Raw genomic sequence first — 17,365 nt, forward strand, 5'->3', positions numbered from 1 at the left:
TTCTGTGGTCCCATCCCCTGGTGAAGGTAGTTTAAAGTACACTGCATGAGATCAGCCAACCTGGAAGAGAAGACACGCTTGCCTTTAGGGGAGAGGTGTAGCCCATCCCACTCAAGCAAGCCCCTGTGCGAAAGTGTGGGTCATTATCTAGGAACCCGAGGCCTGCCTGGTGGCACCAACTCCATAACTGTCGGTTGACCTTGCCAGTGCAGGCCTTGTGTCGCCATCTGCATCTACTCATCAGGAGAATAGAGGAGAATGCCACCTGTGCCCCCATCTCCGTGAGCTTGGCCTCCATTGCCTCGAAGTCTTTCATGATGCAGTCTGGGTTGCCTCTGGCCGTGTCATTTGTTTCCACATGGATAAGAGCCATGGGGTACTGGTCTGAGGGTTGAATGTAGGCTGGGATCCTCTCTGTGATATCATGAACCCTAGCCCCCGGCATGTAGCAGACCTCTTGTGCCATGGGGTTGGGCCGACAGATGGGACCCTCCGTTCCCCTTAGGATGGAGTCCACAATGGCAAGGACCCGGCATTTCTTCCTCATGGTGCACCCCCTCTGCGCCGTCGGTGTTGTGCATGAAGTGGCACCGTCCCTGCTGGAGGCATCCCCTTCATCCTTCTCCACCAGGGCTGCCAGGGCCTCATATCTGTTCCCCTGTTGTGCATAGGCTTCAGTAACCATAGCCTTCAGTACTGAAACAGTACAGACAATCTGTTCCCTAATTGTCCATAGGTTTCAGTAACCACCACAGGCTCTGCATGCTCCAGTGTGTGAAGGACTTCCCAACAGGTTTGCATAGTCCAGGCCCGAGTAGTACCACTTTCTGTACCATGCCCTCCTCTAATTACCTTTCATGCTGGCAAGACCTATGGAGAGCCCAGCTCCGCATTACACAGGGCCGTGTGGACCTAATTTAATTTATTCCTGCATTTTTGACCTTCAAAAACATGACAGATGCCTAGCCTGAGCCCTCCACACCCTGCTACCAAATGGAAATGGAGCCTGTAATGAGAGCAGTGCCACCAAAGCTCACCTATAAAAAATAACAAGCCAGCCAGAAACATTATAGGAAAAAAATGCCACCGCCCCTCTGATTCCCACAAAAGTCTCTCTCCCCCCGCACCTGCTCCAAGTGATGGGCTTTGTAGTTTCCCCCCAAAGGCTGACAGATTCAGGCTATTTCCAATGCAGAGGGTGGGGAAAGAATTTTAGACCCGAGGGGCCCCCACAGAGCAGCTCCTTTTCTTGTATACCAAGGGACCTAAGAGGCAGCCTCTCGGGTCTCAGGTCATTTAAAACTTTATTAAACTCCTTGTATGGGCTCTTTATAATAGATTCATTCTGGTGTCATCACTATTTAGGCCTTGCCTAGTTCATCTGCTGAGAGGGAGCTAGAATTGGGTCATTATGTATTACCGTGTTTACTCGTTGCCTTTAGAAAATGTCACAAAATATAAACACTCCAATAGGTCAGAAATTATTGCTTCTTCTCGGAAAAGTTTCTTTTGTTGTTTCTTTTGTTCCATCTACCTATCTCTCTGTGAATGAAAACCTCGGGTCTCTTGTGTGTGGACGCTGCGGAAGAACCACACTGAAAAGAATTAGTCACGTGCTTTCAAACATTAAAGAATATCTTCATTTTCCTTTCCCACCCTCCCCCTTCTTTTTTATTTTATTTCTGTCAGTATTTCTGTGACAGCTCAGCCTCAGCAGCCCCAGGGGACAGGACAGAGGGACGAGGAGGAGTGGAAATGCCCATTGACTAAGTGGGCATTAAATGTTGGCTAACAAGCGAGAGACGCTGTGTGACTGGAGAGGGAGGGGGGGAAGTTAGAAAGAAAGAAAGAAGTGCTTTTCAATATGAGCATTCATGTAGTTTTGACAGGAGCAATTTATCATGGCTGTGAATGGGGGCTCTGCCTCCACCACTGAAAGGCAAGCTGGTTAAACTTTTACCTGCCTCTCTGAAAAGGGTGCTCTGACGACAGCCAAGATGGGCGAGCTACCCACTCCTGTGATGCATCTTTTAAGAGGGATTAGGGGAGAAGGAAAGTCATTCCCCAGCAGCTTCTGCCCATCTGTTTTGCACAGAAAGAAGCTGTGACAAGAAGGCAGGCGGGGAAGAGAACGAGAGAGAAAGCACTTGCATTTCCTGCTGTCTGGAATGCTGTTGGCATGCTGTGGGAAGGCCTTGGAATTTGATTGAATGCTGGTGGCCGTGGGGGTTGTGGCTGGGGTGCACGGGGATGCCTAGAAGATGTGATCTCCTGGGAGTTTCCAAAAAAACCTCATTTGGGAGCCAGGCCCCTAGCCAGAGAGTTTGCGGAGCTAAGGTCAGGGTGAACGTAAATGGCGATGGAGTGTGGAGTGAGAGCAGCGAACCCGGCAATAGTATTGTGAATGGAGAGCAGTGTGCTTTGGTGCGTCTTTTTGAGGAACGTCATCTGGAGCTCCTGGAAACTGGATGAGGCAGCTAGGGTGTGTGTAAGACCGGCTGCTGGCCAATGGGAAAAAAACCCCAAGGGAGCTAATTATGGAGGTGCTGCAATTACAATTCACATTCAAGCCATAAGTGTACAGACTAACTTTCTGGTTTTTTCCTTCAAACTCTTCCTCTGCCCCAACCCGTGGCTCTTACTCCAAATTCCACGCAGGTTTCTATGCGCTTGTGCTCTTTTAAGGTCATGAGTATCTGGTGCCTCTTGAGTCAGCAACCGGGGGGCGTCCCTTGGCGGAGAATCCCCCTTGCTGGCGGCGGGGGGGGTCCCCCGGTGGCCGATTCCACTGGCCGGGGAGGGTGTCCCCTGGCGGCCGATCCTGCTGGCTGCAGGGGTGCCAATCTCATTCACAGTAAAAGTGGAGCTCCACGGCCACTTCTGGAAGTGGCACGGCTGCTTTGGCTGGCAGCTCCGCTCCCTGGCTGGCGCCTGCAGGGGTGAGTGTGGTGCTCCCACCTGCCCCCATGCCTACCGGCTACCCAGGGAAACAGAGGGTGCACTGGTGCTCTCAGGGGGTGCACATGCACCCCTGTGCACCCCCTATGCATCTCCCCTGTTTAAGGTCATACCCACACTTGCATTTTTCCCTTCAAACAGGGTAGCGTTTGCTCCGTGCACTTTAAAAAGAAAGAGGGGATGGAGCCAAACAGGTTGGATCCAGGTTTGAACCTGAACATACCTAACTGCTGGAGGCAGAGTGGGGGAGGTTTTAAATCACAGTTGGTGTTTTGGGTCTATCTCTAATTAAAGGAAGTCTGGCTGCATTTTCATAGGTTAAGGAGGAACTGGGACAAAATGGCACGTTTCCCTCTGACACCAGACTCAACACAATCAGCATAGTTCCCAGGAAGGTGGTCAAAATCAGTTGGGTAGGAAGCATGTCTTCTGTCTCTCTGGGGTTTGTGTTCTGTACTCCACGACTGTTGGATGTTAAATTATAGAGCTGGTTGAAAATTTCCTGAAGGAACAGTTTTCTATTGCAGAACAAGAATCTGACTCAATCAAGATGTTTCACAGGAATGCATTGATTTTACTGACATTTCTAGTGAAATGGATGAACCTTCCATTTAGATTTTATTTTTTCAACTTTTATATTAGAGTGCACTATCTTAAATTGCGTTGTATTAAATCATAACATTTCAGCTATTACATTTTATATCATGTAGTGAAGGCCAAAATGGTTAAACAATAACAACATCTTTTCACCTTATTAAACTGAACCATTTTGGACAATTTTATTTTGTCCAAAACAAGGAATAACGGCCACAAGTTGTTGGAGAGGAGGTTTAGATTAGACATCTGTAAGAACTACTTCACAGTCAGGGCTGCTAGGAGCTGGAACCAACTTCCAAGGAAAGTGGTGCTGGCTCCTACCCTGGGGGTCTTTAAGAGGAGGCTTGATGCCTACCTGGCTGGGATCATTTGAGTCCAGTTTTTTTTCTCCTGCCCTGGCAGGGGGTCGGACTTGAAGATCTATAAGGTCCCTTCCGACCCAACTTCTATGATTCTATGGTTTTGCAAAAGGCTTCAAAATTTTGATTTTTCATCCTAGGTCTGATCCAAATGCAACTCGGAAGCCTCAACATTTCACACCAGTGAGGACTATGTTCTTTGACCAATTATATTGAATTATTTGTCTGTCTATTTATTTGATAAGACTAGTCAGACAAGACAAGTAAACACCTATATAAGTCCAGGCATTTGCAACTTAAATGATAACAAAATGTGCCTACAGTTGAACACATAGCTAAGTATTTCCTGAATTGTAGTCTAATAATCCAGTCATGCTGCTGAAACAGAATAAAGTACGGTGAAACTTCATTGCCCTCCCCATTTCTCATGTAATAATTTCTCATTTATTTGCTGGCAATGGCCTTATAGATGGACTCACCAGAATTGTATGGTCAATGAGTAATTGTCTTCTATGTACTTAAGCCCTTTGTAGAAGTGGTGAGGCATCTGATCACACTGAAAAACCTTCATAGAAATGCAAGTTGTTTTAAGGATTACTCACAGAGCCGGAATGTCAGAAACTATGACCCCTTCAGAGTCCAAGCAGAGGGGGCATTAAGTGCACAGATATTCTTACTAGGTTTTTCTTACCATTAATTGGTAATCTTCAGAATCTAAAATAACATTTCCCCCCCTCGCATTCCTTATTTCATTATCCCCAGTTCAATACACATCAGTGCAATATGAGGCAGACTAGTTAGATATATTAGGAATTATTTAAATTAGAGAGAGATGTATGGGTAGTTAAAAACTCAGTCTTCTATTCTCCTCTAATTATGTATCAAATTACATTCAAATTATACCCAAATATAAACGTAGGGATTTTGAATTCTACACAAGGAGATTGGTGGACAAAAGTTGAAATTAAACAGGTGATAACAATGGACCTGAACTAATGCAATATGAAAACCTTATGGCATTACTATGTTTTATCATGCCCTGTTGTTGTATTAATTACATTTTTTCTTGATGCCTCTTTGCATACAAGAGTCATTAACGGTTGACTACTATCACCACAATAACTGTCCTCTTGGCTGAGAGGAACCTGTCTATTTTTTCTGAATTTGAGAAAGTTTCTCTCCTGATTTACACATAGATACAATTCACTTTCCTCCTTGTAAAGAAAGAGAGAGAGAGAGTAATACAATTTGTTTGTGACACTGTCCAAAATATATGCTGCTTGACCTGGAAAATGTCTATTACCGGCTACTTCACTAGGTGAATTTAAATTACTAAACACTAGGTAGGGAGCCGGAGCTCATGATAATGTTGCTAGTAGGAGATTGGACTATATCTCCTGTCCTTTGCACTAAATTAAATTCAGTGCCAGCTCCTTTTTTTTTTTTGCTTCAACCACATGTTCTTTCATATGAATCTAAGGAGCTCTGTGGTCTTTACTGCTTGTTCCTGGTGATGCATTGGCCTAAATGAATGGATGAGCTGATTATTTCTTTTTAAAACCTACACATATTCTGTATCTCTAGCGATATTGGAAATCTTGAGACTATGGTATGTGCTTGTTGCTACTTGGACAGGGCTTCATTCAAAGCCCATTGAAATCAATGGGAAGATTTCTAAGTGGAATGGGGGGATATTACATAGTGGTTAAAGATGTCTTGAATTCAAATGCTTCAGCTGTAGCATTGGCTTTATCACTGATTCTCAGTGCAGATTTAGATCAGTTACCTGTACCTCAGTTTTCTAAGTAAAATGGGTCTAACAATGTTAAACTACCTCACAGTGTATTTTGACAACTGATTCATATTTATTTAAAATCCTACCCTCATGGCAGGCAACAGAAAAGCATTATTTTTCCAGCCAAAAAGATTGGTCACATGGCATTGTGATTTGATGGCAGGGATCTGCTGGTTTGTTACCTGAATATCCTACCATTGGTCAGCCTAAGGTTTGATGCTCTGTGGCCAGAGGCAATGTGTATAAGAAAAAAAGTAAGATGGTTTAAAGTTCATAGAGCTGCGGCAGTTTACACACACTGAGGGTCTAGCTTATAACAATTCCTGCATTTCTGTCTCAAGCCATTCCTTGTTATTCCACCCTATACAGTCATGGGAGGTCTAAGAAGCATGCTACTTCTGCTTGCTGCAATACAAACTGGGACACTGCGTTCTGACACAGAGTCTGGGAAAGGCCAAAGAGATTGGCACAGGCTTCAGGTGTGCATCTGTCTATAATATTCCCTTGGAGGAACTGTTCGTTTCAGTGCCGGGGTGCAACTTTTACCCATGGAACTACTATTGGCCTCCATGAGTATCACAGGCGGAGAGACTGAAAGCTAATCTTGTACAGAATTATCGTGGCCAGACGGCCTGCAAACATTGTTTCCTCCCTCTGATATCTGCAGGTAGAGTGACTCACTAGTTCCTTTCCTGCGGTATTGTACAGTAATACAAACTGCTACACCTTACAGTTAGGATGCTGCAGAAAGCTGGCTGTTTACTGTTTCAGGACACCCACACATTTCTCAGCGTGTTAGAAGTTACTGGCATTGACTTTGGGAAAAGTAACAGATGATTCCTGAAACAAGGTATCTGACCAGAAGAACTGTCTAATGAACTTGAAGGTGTGGGAAACATCATATTTCTGTTTCTTTTTTTAATTATAAATCAGGTTCTTAAGAATGCCAGTTTCCAAAATCCATGTGCATTCAGTGTTAATCATTTCTTTGCAGCACAGAGTGTGCTAATAGCAGGTCTACAGGCGAGAGAAGCAGAATCTCACCTCACATCCGGGGTGTTCCTCCTAATCAGATGCTATTGGTGAGAATTATGATAATATATTCCCAAATGTCGGGGGGGTCCCATTACATACCTTTTTATTCATTCTATTTACAGTAACAGTGGGGAAGTGCAGGAGGGCCTATAAATAATGTCTGCTTTTCACAGGCAACATGATGGCAGCTAGTGCTAGAGCGACACAGGACTCAATAAACAGCATACCGTGCCACCAACATGTGAAGCCAGCTTGGGATTCTCTCCTCCGCCAATATATAAGGCTGGAGTATTTACTGTTCTACTTAAGTCAGTGGGAATTTTGCCATTGACTTCAAAGTACAGTCAAGCCCCAAATGTTGCTAAGTGAAAGGAAGAAGTTGCAAGGGTCTTTATTAAATGCCATGACAGTAGTGTAGTGGCCTAATAATAACAGAGAAAAGCATGGCTTTCAGCCCTACACAGGGATTATGATGATCAGCTTGGGAACTAGCAGACGTCTACTGCCCGAGCAGAAAAGGAAAATCAGGTAAGAATTAGAGAGCAGGTACAGGGCACCTAATGGGTTGTAAGATAAAGGTCCATGCCTCTGGGATGTTGAGCGCCCTCCGCTGCCGATGATTTGGTGGCAACAAAAAGCACTTGGTGGCACTCAGAAAAACCCAGCTTCTTGTAGGGCTGCGCCTTCAAACTGTAAGGTATTTTAAAATGATCCATGTTACAAAGTAGCTATCATTCTGGCTGCAAACTTATTTCCATGGGAGATCTCCTGTACTCTCAGGAACTTTCCTGTAAAAACTGGTATGTTGACTCTCGGGCCACCATAGGACCTGTCTGCACATTTGGAACAGAATTGGACAAGAAGTTGTGCTAAAAACTAAGGTATTCATGGGTGTGTACTGGTTTTTCACTTATTTTTAGCAATACATATATAATGTTAAATATGATTAGATATAAAAATATATGGCATAATTCACCTGGACAATGGGCTTATTTTTCAGAGGAATGTTGGTGAAAAGTAGACAATTTGAGCTGGATTTTGAATGTGTTTAGGCAGCTACTGCCTTCCCTGATTTTAATGGCATGTAGGTCCTGATCCTTAGAGGTATTTAAATGCCTAATTTCCATTAATTTTCAATGGGACTTATACTCCTGAATACCACTGAGGGTCTGGACCTTAGAGACAGAACCCCTAAGTGGTAGGAAGCACCACTTAAGTGTTTCAGTGCCTACATTGTGGGTGCCTTGTTCCAGAAAGGTGATCCAAATGGATGGGATTTAGCACCTAGGCAGCCTAAATAGTGAATAGTCCTGTGATCTTACCTGTTCCTGTGTTTTCTGTTCTTTAACAAAATATTGTCGTATGTAACACAAGTACCCAGTGCTAACAGCCAAGACTAGAACTCAGAACTCCTTGGGGACTGCCATAATCACTTGTTACTCAATCAAATTCCTTCTGGCTCTATGGCTCTTACACTCCTGGATGCCTATTAGGACTGTTTCAACAGGGGGTGCTTTTCCCATAGCCTAGCCTGCACCCTGTAGTTGGGGCACATTCATGGGAAGTGAGGGCTCTGGGTTCAAATCCCCTCAGGGTGAGAGAAACCAAAAATGATGCTGATACTTAAAGCAAGCAACAAACCCTGTACACTATTTTCAGCAGCAGCATCATAGGATAATTGTCACTAATCAGATGTAAAAAAATATTCCTGGGCAAATTACATATTTACATGCAATTTACAAACCAAACCTTCAATATTGTTCATGCTGTTGCAGAGTTGCTTATTTAGTAAACTGTATAAATATTGGGCCTATGCAAATGGGACATTACAGATGTGAAAATTGTGTTTCATTGCAGTACCTATTTATTACATAACACTGACTTAATTTTTTCAATAAACTTTCCTTTCCAGCTCAGCAATGGCAGCGTGGCATTGTACACATTTTTATTGCTACTTGTTCTCTTACTTTATTCTAGTTTATACAGTGACTAATCTCTTCTCTGTGTGAAGTCTTTGGGTATTTTTACACATGTTCCAGAAGACATGGGAGGGGGGTGCTTTCATTAGCAAGCACTTTTAATTAAAAGCACCCGAGATCACATGCATTAGTGCCCTCCACGCTGAAAAATGGCAGTGGGGCGCTTTGAACTAAAGCTCATCCAATGAGCTTTAGCTCAAAGCGCCCCACTGCCATTTTTCGGCATGGGGATGCTAATACATGTGATTCCAGAGTGTGCTGGAGCACATTTATTTTTGTGCTCCAGCAGACCCAATTAACCAAGTCTGCTCTGACGTACTAGATTTCCAGTGCATTGGAGCAGGCTCCCTGCAGGTGTATAGGTGTTGCACTTTATCAACAGAATAGTTATGCTTAGAGCAAGCCTCACATTACTGCTCTACATACTTGTTTTTTCTTGCAGCCTAGGAAGCCCAACCCTTAAGATGAGGCCTTATTGAAGGGTATCTGTGGAATAATTTTTGCAAATAATTTTTGGTCAGTAATTTTGCTTGTTTCAAGTGTTTGATATCAAACACCTAGTGTGGGTCCCCACGGGTAGGGATGTGCGCTTGTAGACCCACCCCTAGTGTTGAAGTCAAAATCTGAGCTGTGATGGTCAGCTTTTATTGGGCACGTCATGTGCTTGTTCTCTGATTGGATGAGCACAATTCTTAGAGTTAGGAATTTGGTTCTGATGCATTTTTGAATCCTGTATTTTCTTTCTTAAAATATATTCTGGTAAGCTCTTTGGGGCACAAACTGTGCCTCCCTACCCTATATGTTTATAGAGCATCTAGCTCCATGGGTACTGATCCAATTTGAACTCCTGGGTTGTGCTATAACTACAATAATAAGCAAGCCACTAATAAGTTGTTTCCATTAATGTTGCTTTCAACAAACTCGTTTAGTAGAATCAAATCAAACTCAGAGGGCATTTGATCACATTTGTTTCAGATTTAAATTAGCATTCACAGAAACATATTTACTTTTTTTTTTCTTTTAAAACAGGCTTTGTCCAGCTCCAGCTGTTACGGTTTCCCTCCCTCTCTCTCTATATCATGGTGTAACAAGAGTTAGGAGTCTAAAAATGTACAGGATATCTTAAAAAGCTAAAGCTGGACTTTCAGTCTAGTTGTCCCTTTTTATGCTGCAAAGGCAAAGTTCCAGAGAGGAAGAAAAAAAAATCTATTTGCATCCAATCCAGTGAGCATTTTAAGTGCTGAAACTAGTAGACCAAACGAGTTTATTAGATTATCATTGCGGAAGTTAATAAAGAATTAATTTCTCTTCATGTGACATCCAAAGGCAGTTATTTCAGTGGCCTGTCCATTTACACAAAGCCAAGTATTTGTCAAGTGTCAAACTCAATTCCCAGGACCCCAGCCTCCTCAATAATTCTGGATTAGGGATACCCTTAAATGACATTACAAAAATTTTATTCCAAGATGCATTGAGCTCTTGGGACTACTCAGGAATTTCAGGTTAGTGAAGGTTATGTAGTCAGCAAAAGCCAGCTGGATATAAGATCTGGAAAAGAAGGATACTGCGTGCAATATATTTTGGAGAGTAGAATTCAGCGTGTAAGGAAGAAGATGTAGATTTCTATAAGAGTATCTTTAGTTCTGTGCACCTCCATTGAAAATTATGCAATTAATGCTTATCTGCACTGCAAAATACCCAGCCAGCTTTCCATGTTCTTCAGCAAAGCACATGCTGAACTGCTGGATCTCAAGCCAAGAGTTTTAAGAACAATGGAGATAGATTCAGTAAGGAACAGGAGGAGGAGGCAGAATGAAGTCATCAATAGCTGTCATGACAAGTAAGCGATATAAAGCATCTTCCTTCAGTGATGGGGGTAATAGCTTTGCATGTTCCTAACTGGCAGGTCAGATAGCAAATAAAAACACAATTATAGGGTTTATATTTTTGATTTTACAATAATATTTTGAAAGCCACAAAGCCCAGTAGTTTTACACGTGTTGGTTTAGAATGCTACACACACTCTGAATGTTCATGTTGCCTCCTCTTATTCCTGGAACAGGAAGGCTGCTTACAGATGGGACTGAGAAATGGATCACAGGTAAAGATGATCAGCATGTGGGAAAAAAAAGACGAAAAGGCTCATTTACAGCATCCCCTTATCCACCAAAAAAAAAAGAAAAGAAAAGAAAAAGAAAAATCCTTGTGCATACATTGACATTATTTTATTTCAAGGTTATATGAAAATGTGAAACAAGATGGTAATCAGTAAGAACAAGTGCTAAGCAACAGACCCCTTCAGTTGGGGTAATGCAGATTTAAGATTTAAATGGACACTGTCAAGCAATTTTTTTATCGCTATTAATTTTTCATCCCAGCAAATGCTTCTCTCTTCCTACCGGCATTCTTTTTCTTTTCCAGGCTGAAAACACTGATTATGAATGTTTCCACCCCTGCATTTTGAACAGAGAACAAATTAACATGGCTGAAATTTGTGTGTCAGGATTCCAGGGTGATATATATTGGTGACAAGTCACCTGAAGATCTGGCCCTTAAGGATTAATAGCAAGGGCTGTGTACAAGAGAAAAACAGATCTTTGAAGCTACAGTCCTTGGCTTCTAACCTCATCACGATTTTTTTTGTGATTTCACAGGGGGGATTTGACTTTTGCCCAGGAGCATGTGCAGGTAAGTACTTAGAATCAAAGTCTGCCAGGCTTGCTTCTTGCATAGCACCTATCTATGCAGGTAGTCCTATTGAAATTAGTGGGACTCGTTCGTTCTCAACATGAGTTGACATGGGCAGAATCTGTCTCTTCAGAAAACCAGTTTATAAATGAGCAGGTAAAGTTAATGGGATTTAGCTAACACTATTACCTTTAAGCAGGTGAATCAAGATAGACAAGTCTGTAATTAATGTTAGGTACCTGCTTAAGCACCTTGGTGAATTGGGACCACAGGCCAGAATGTTTTGAAGCTCTTCAGAGCTGCAGAGAAATCTCATTAAGAGCCCAGACCCATAAGGATAACTTTAGCCCAATGTAGAGAATTTACCCAAGGGACCATGTACTGCTTAAACCCGGCGTAATGCCCTTGTTAAGAGCTCAAATGGCTCAGAAGGCCATGTATGAGTGTAAAGAAATGATGTTAGATGTCAAGGTACTGTCAAAACACTATAGTGCAGAAAACACAGATGGACTGAACAATATCATGTGTGCTTTTAAAAATAAAATATTTGGGCCTGCCAGCCCAGTTCCATGGTGGTACAGTGCAGAAAATTAAGTCCACCCCTGATGCTCCACCTTTACTTCCCGGATCACTTTCTGGATGTGCAGTGAAGGCAGGCAGCACGTGCATCCTTTGAGCCTTGTCTTTCCATGGCCAGATAGAGGACTAGCATCTTTTGGGCTCAAGAAGGGGCTGTATCCAACTCTCACCGCTGTCAGAAGGAAGATACATTCAGGGGCTTTTGAGGGTGGGGAAAGAAGAAAGGGTGAACATTTGGAATACCTTTCACTTGTCTAGCTCCCTCAGCTAGACTAGCTAGCCTGGGCCAGAAGGTATTTTGTAAACTTTACCTGGTTAAGCCTTCCAAAATCCCTCTGATCATGGAAATATTACTCCCACTTTACAGATAGACAAAGTCAGGAACATTATTTTCTGTGGAAGCTGCTGGGCTCCGAAGATTTCTGAAATTCTGTCCACATATGCTTTGCCCGAGAGTTAAGAACTAGTGTAGGAGTCTAAGACTCTGGCTTCATGATCCCCAACTGTAATCACTGAATAATGCTCATCCCTGAGAATTATTAAACGTGGATCCTCTCCTCATCTGTTAGCATACACATTCAAAAGTTGTATATTTGCAACCGAAGGCAACATCTTGACCCCTACAAGAATGAATTAAGTGCTCTAATGTGGGGCTAGCTACCCCCTACACTGAAGCACCCTTGTGCTCTAGCCAGCCCTATCAGTGTCTACACGTGTTGCAGCACAGTAAATAATGCTGTGTCAGGATAGTACGTGTATTTACAAGCACTAACCTATGGTAGCTTTTATTATTTTACTGTGGCCTAATAAGACTGCACATGTAGACACAGAGACTTTACTGTGGAGCTAATTAGGCAACTCCACAGTAAACATCTCATGTAAACACACGCACTGTATTTGCAAATACATTTCCTTTCCAATGTTTTACCTCTTGTGATTAGGATTGAGGTCACACTCCTGACTATGCAGTTATGTTTATGCAATCTGGAAACTCTGAGATGCATTATTATACTGAGATTTTAAACACTTTTAAGATAAAGTCGCTAAATAAAGGGCATTTCATTATTCTTTTACAACACTTATGATCTACTGAGTGTTGTCTTCTTGCCAGAACTTCTGTCTTTATGCACCTAGTGATGTCAGTGTACTCTGGGGAATAAAGTTTTGAATGTATCTTTAATTCATCTTTCCAGTGTGACAGCCTTGGGATGCTTATAGCAGAAGCTGCTGCTCATAACAATTTGAGCATCTACAGCAGTTATGGTTTGAAGAATCTGATTCCTTTGTGACTGAGATTCTTGGCTCCAGTAGGGTCTCACCAGGTCTTTGGGACCTTGTATTTTACAATGTGCACCAAAGATCAGTGCAGAATCAGTGAAGATCTGTTATGACACTGGATCTGTCTTGACCTGGCTTTCTGAGAATACATTTTCTCTGATTCCTAACAACCATAGGACTAACAGACAGCTGAACTGGGGTGATGAAGTCCTGGCCATCTACAAGTGTTTCATTCCACTCCTTTAGTCTGCAAGCATTTTGCATGAAACCTGTGAATAACATTTTTTAGATTGGTTCCAGTGGTTACTATCATATGCAACTGTGGCAAAGGCCACTGTCACCAGAAAGTTGCACAAAGTTGGTTACTCTTACCCCTCCAAATATTTCCTCTCTGAAAACTGGTAGAAACTCATTAAAGCTGAGTTCTCATCCTTTGACACAGGGAGCACAGGATGGCACAAACTGTCCTGGCATTTGGCATCTCCTGCTCAAAGACATCAAATTGTAAATTTTGTACTTGTTAATATATTGTTTCCTTCAATAGACCATTTTTCCTTGGCCATATCCTGCTCCATAAAACAAACCTCAGGGTTTGCAGTTCTTTGCTGTATAGTTGCAGCAGGACTGAAATAGGATGGGAAGGAAATAAGAGTTTATACTATCTTCTGGAAGCATTTCTCATGTCCTTGCCATGCTTGGCAACACTTTTCAGCTTATATGATTACCAAAGGATTCTTGCATGACTGGTGAAAGCTAGACCAGAGGATGCTCTGTTCACCTCTGTACAACAGTTATCCATCACTGATTTAATAAGGGTAACATCAAAGGCAGGAAGGGGTAAAAACAAGATACAGAAAAAAGGAATTATTTGCATAAGGATACAGATTGTAGTAACCCTGGCATCATATCATAGTATATGGAATCACAGACCTTCTCAAACAATGTTTACCAATTACAGAAATATGCAACTCAAACTTTGGAAGAAGATGCACAAGAGGTTGCTTTGATTTACAACCTGACTAGCCTTTTCTTATTTAGTCTATTTTAAATGATCTCTATTCCCTTGCCGTCTTTCTTTGCAGAAAGCCACCTTATTTTTTAGTATCCAACCAAGATGGTTTGGTCAATAAGTTTTGGCTTAGATCTGAATGTCCTCAAGTTCAGAATGGATGTCTGGATTTGAACCTAGTGCTTGTGTCAAAGAAATCACCTCATTATTTTTACTATGATTAGTCCTCCTAAAGCCATGCATTTGCTCTCCAAACCAAAGATGACACAATCTTAGGAGCTGGCTTTGCTCACTGCAAAGAATATGTGCAACTTAGGAGCACATACTTTTTTTCAGTGATGCATACATTGTGAAAGTGTTTGATTATTTTGGCTGGGCAAAGGCTGCAAAATCATTTTCACAATATCTTACTTGGGTTTAGACAAGCCATTCTGTTCATCCCAGACAGCATGAATTTGCAACTTTAAAGCGCTGGAGTTGACCAATGTGTCTGAGCAGCAGTTGATTAAACCAATCTCACTTCCCTTCACAGACTCATGAGTTTTGAAACAAAGCGGACAAGGGTGGCATTCCCTTCAAAGTCATTTGCCACAAGAACAGCATCATGATGTAGTGTTTCTCACAGACAGAGTGGAGGGTGCACAGGAAGAGTTGGGGATGAATATATAGAGCTGACAACAGAGTGATGCATCTGAAAGAAGGAGGGGTACTATACTTATATCCTTGAAGTCACTGGGGTGAGTTACAGCGCCCAAGGAGGGTGCATCCTGTGCAATGGTTAAACTTTAACAAGCTGGAGTTAAATCTGTTGTCTCAATATGTATAGCACCATGGTGCTCAGTCTGGAAATAGACTGCTGGAGGCCTAGGGACAATTACTGACTAGGAGTGTGTGTGGGAACAAGACAGAGATGCTTTCCCTCTCCTTAGCTTCCTACTCATCTGTTGATGTCTTCCTCCATATGACTGCAAGACTTTCATTGGCAGTTTCTGCGCCTTTCTTTTCATGTGGGTGCATCTCAGCCTGGAGAATCCTATGAGAATAGCATTATCCCTAAGTCATTTTTCTCCTTCCCGCCTCTGGACACTGCGAGTCCCTGATGAATGGCTCCCATATCCTGATCAAAAAGTCTGGCTAACAGTTTTAGTGTGTTTATGTCTCCCTAGTTAAGATAAATTAGACAGGCTAATGAGACTGATTAGTCTTTAGCTGTGACCCTTGGCCTTTAGGATGTACTTTGAGCTAATAGAGAGAATGGGGATTATGAGCTGTGATAATGTGCTTGTGTTGGCCTTTTAAAGGAAAACACATTTATTGCTACTTAGAGGAAATTGATCTAATTGTGCTGGAAGCATTTCTACAGACTGAACATGGAATTTTTATTAACTAGGTGACTCAGGTTCAGCCAAGACAGCTGGACTTGAAATGGGAGAAGATATTTTAAGAAGATTTCATATGGAAATTCCCTCTCTCTCTCTCCCTCCCTTCCTCCTCCACCCCTCCACTGATAATGAGCTTCGCTTGTCTTGCTTAAGACCTGCTGTTCTCTGTGAGGCATGTTTGAGCTCGGGGTGACTGTTGTGACCCCCAGGGGAACTCTGATAGCTCTGGACAGAGTTAACAGGTTATAAAGGTGCTTAAGAGTTAACCTGGTTGCCTTTCAGAGAACTGCAGTCCCAAGAAGCTGACACAGAAGCCATGGCACGTGGAACCTTTACCACTAGCCAGAACGACCCATTAGTAAACGAGCTGAAGAGACCAATCCTCTCTTGGCAGGGGATTCACTAGATAGCTTAGTGATTTCTTTTTCCCTTTCTGTATGCAATGAATATAGCCATGCACATGCAAACAGAGAATTCTGTTGTTGAAGCAACAGATATCACAGATGAAGCACAGATGCGCAGATATCTACCACAGCAGCTAAAGAAGCATGTTTGTAGCAAGTTCTTACAGTTGTAGTAGTGATGGCAATACATTGAGGCTGGGTGGAAATTACTATACAGAAAGCATGTCTACATGAGACAGTTATTGTAGAGTTGCCTAACTAGCTCCACAGTAAACATCTCAGCATCTACATGTGCAGTGCAATTAAGACAGAGTAACTAATTAACTCTATCACACATTAGTACTTGTAAATGCAAATACTATCCTGTGGCACCATTTGTAAGTGTGCAATGCTTGTGTAGATGCTGATGGGGCTGGCTGAGGCATGAGGGTGCTGCCTGCCATCTAGCCCTGCACTGGAGCACCCTTAAGCCCCAGCCAACTCTTTTGCAGCATGCTGAGCTGGATTGGAGCAGTCCCGGGCTGGCAGGCTGACCCTCCTAGCACTTTCTGATAAGCTGAGGCACTTTCTGATAATCTGTCTGAATTCTGATGAGAAGGAAAGTGTCAAAAATAATTGTGGTTGAGGAACTATGCTGTAAAGAGTGGTGCTGTATGAGCCGTAGGTGAGTTTTCAGGTGCTCCTCTACCATCAGATCACTTCTTGGGCACAGATGCTAGAAGAGGTTTGGGATGCCTAGCTCCTCTCAGGCCCTGTGTTTTTAATTGCCACTTTACAGACTCCTGGGCACTGGTGACACCAGCACCATCTGGTGGAAGTGGACAGTTGCAAATGATGCTTCAGGCTTTCTGCAGAATGCCTGGCCTAAGTCCTTTACATATATTTATTCTTTATGGGGTGGGCACCAGGGGAGGGGAGAAAAGAAAACTACCTAATTTCCTTGCAGACATCAAGTAAGGATCCTTTATATGTTCACTTAGCCAAAGGCCAATTTCTACATAGACCCTCAAATCCTTCAGCTGCAGAAGCAGCAGCTACAATCATTGTAAAAAAATACCACAATTAGAAACAAAGGCAATCAAAAATAAACTATAAAATACATGAATCGGAGAACATTAGGACAAATTAATGGACTACATGAAAAGTGATTCCTTAAGGATATTTTCAAAGTTTTATTAAATGCATCCCCAAGGACTCTAAATGCAGAGAGAGAGGAATGGCCTGCGTAGCCATGATAAACAGTGTCAGTATTTCTTCCAGCATTGTGGAACTATCTCTATGTGGAAAATCAGTCTTCCTTTT

At 42.6% G+C, this 17,365-nt stretch overlaps 1 long non-coding RNA gene across 1 annotated transcript in view; it reads left to right on the forward strand.

Moving 5' to 3' along the window:
* Positions 1-292: 292 nt before the first annotated feature.
* Positions 293-17,365, forward strand: part of LOC109313198 — a 28,200-nt gene continuing 11,127 nt past the window's right edge. Inside the window, exon 1 of the long non-coding RNA XR_002101985.1 lies at positions 293-677. This is a non-coding gene — a long non-coding RNA (uncharacterized LOC109313198). The remainder of the gene's footprint in view (positions 678-17,365) is intronic.

Source organism: Crocodylus porosus, unplaced genomic scaffold, assembly GCF_001723895.1.
Source record: "Crocodylus porosus isolate Cpor-Errol unplaced genomic scaffold, CroPor_comp1, whole genome shotgun sequence".
NCBI lineage: Eukaryota > Metazoa > Chordata > Crocodylia > Crocodylidae > Crocodylus > Crocodylus porosus.